General features: G+C 38.7%; 1 protein-coding gene across 10 annotated transcripts in view; it reads left to right on the top strand.

Moving 5' to 3' along the window:
• LOC137629559 (dystrobrevin beta-like) overlaps positions 1-2,500 on the top strand; it is a 517,572-nt gene that overhangs the window by 165,964 nt on the left and 349,108 nt on the right. The gene's annotated exons all lie outside the window — the stretch shown is intronic.

Consider the following 2,500-nt stretch of genomic DNA (forward strand, 5'->3'; position numbering starts at 1 on the left):
AGAGATTACCCTTGGGTGGTCTAGCTGTCACTTTCCCCTTCCTAGTTAGGCTACAAATTTTTCACTGTCTGTGGATCTAAAATTCCTTTATCTAGTCCGCATTCCCTAGCATCTGAGCATTCCTCAACCGCTATATAAGCTAGGCATGCCGGAAAAGTGGGGTTTTTGTGGCCTAACCCTTTCTAGGCAATGAAACAAGGGTTCTCCTTTGCTGCCTTAGCAGTTGCATGGTCTCTGGCTTCAGCTCTTCATCCTAGGCTATGTATCTCTTGCTGTTGAATCTTGACTCCTTTGCCTGGTCGAAAGCTCCCTGGCCGAAGTTCTTTCCATTTAGCGTTACTTTCCAGTCCTGCCGGCTTTAGTTCCTCTAGCCTTAGATGTGAGTAGGTTAGGGAGACCCCTCCTTATTTTCATTAGAAGAGAGCTTCCCCCCTTGCCGCCATAGCTGCAACGTTAGGCTAATCATCTGTGTCTTTTCCCTTCCTCAATATCTGAGGAACATTATCCTATAAAGTTGGTCGATTGGATACCTCCTAGTTGTCAGGATTTCCCTTGAATTTACGAATTCATGGCATTTTGGACGTGTTATACGGCTCTCGTTATTTTAAAGGGCTAATCTCCTTTCTCATGATTGAATGTTAACAACTAGGTTATTGGCAGTTTCATTTATTTACTGACTTTTATTAGCCTGTACCTTTCCCTCTTACTCGTGGTCTGGTTCCCTATAGGATCGTCCACTTTTTGTTGACTTGAAAATGCCGCTGCCGCCTTTTGGCGACATACCTATGGGTAATGAAAGTTCAGTCTATAGAGCCACGATTGCTAGGAATAGCTGCCGCCTTAGGCACAGCTGCTGCCACCTCAGGTGCAGTTGCTGCCAGCTTGGGCAGGATTGTATGTGAATTTGCCTCCTTAGGTTGTCTAGTAGACCGATTTTGGGGGAAATAGTGTTCAGTTGTTGTGAACTCTATTCCCCTATTCTACCACACTGTAGGAATTCTTATATATATATATATATATATATATATGATTTAGTATATGTCTCCTATACACTAAAGAGCAAGTACTAGCTATCATGTGTTATCCACTTTGGTTATTTTACATACTCAGATACATTCAAAGATCATCCGTGTCCGAAACAGAATTCAGTCCTAGATTCGGTAGCTTATGTGCCTTAATCAACACTGTTAGTATAAGCTCATATTTTAGATATATACAATCACTTGAATAATTGAAAAATAAAATCATTAGTAATATAAAGAGATTTAACCCCAATACTCGAGAAGAAGGAATGTAATTAAGTATACTGAAGTCATTACCTGTATCTTACGAAATTTTAATGATCAAATTTTATAGCGTTAGGGTTGTGGTGGCCTATTGGTAACGTCCCATTCTGTTGATCCCCAGACTGGGGTTCGAATCCCGCACAAACTTGTTAGTTCCTTTAGTGGTTGCAACCTCACCATCATTGTGAGCTAAGAAGGTGGGAGCTTGGGAGAGCCTATATGTCTACCTGCTGAGTCATCGGCAGCAATTGCCAGACTCTCCTTGGTAATAGCTTGTGTGAAGTATGGTCAGTCTTCAGGGCAGGGGTGGGGAATCTTTTTGTGGACGAAGGCCATCTTAAAGTCCCCCATCACTCATTGAGGCCGCATAGAACATTTTTTTTTTATCAACTAAGACGAAATTACATTAATATTCTGATTAAAGCGAGACAGATTTGTAGAAATTTAAAGCATTACTTTTTCAAATATTTTAATTAAGTAAATACGCTTTATGAAAAGAAAAATCAGTACTCTCGGTTCTTTGGTTACTCTCGTAAGATATTCGATAAATCCCCAATTTTTAGCTACCATAGCTAGAGCACTATCAGTGCACACACTTATTAATATAGTAGAATTTAGTCCTAGTTTATGACATTACTTTTTTAAAGTTTTCAACATGTCTGTTCCCGGCGTCCTGCCATTAAGAATGCCAAGAGCAATCTGTTCTTCAAGCAATTGAAAATCATCAATTATAGCACGAATGAAATACAAATCTGGCGCCGATTCTGTTGATTCATCTAAAACTAACACAGATAAAATTGTGCTAGGTGGACAAGACAGGAATTCTTCCTGTATCCTACGTGAAATAAATAACAAAGAAGCTTGTATATATATTTACATATATGCATGTATTATTATTATTATTATTATTATTATTATTATTATTATTATTATTATTACTTGCTAAGCTACAACCTTAGTTGGAAAAGCAGGATGCTATAAGCCCAGTGGCCCCAACAGGGAAAATAGCCCAGTAAGGAAAGGAAAAACAGGAAAAATAAAATATTTTAAGAACAGTAACAACACCAAAATAAATATTTCCTTAATAAACTATAAAAACTTTGACAAAACAAGAAGAAAAGAACCTAGATAGAACAGTGTGCCCCTGTATACCCTCAAGCAAGAGAACTCCAACCAAAGACAGTGGAAGACCATGGTACAGAGGTTATGGCACT

This window comes from Palaemon carinicauda, chromosome 37, assembly GCF_036898095.1.
Source record: "Palaemon carinicauda isolate YSFRI2023 chromosome 37, ASM3689809v2, whole genome shotgun sequence".
Lineage (NCBI taxonomy): Eukaryota > Metazoa > Arthropoda > Malacostraca > Decapoda > Palaemonidae > Palaemon > Palaemon carinicauda.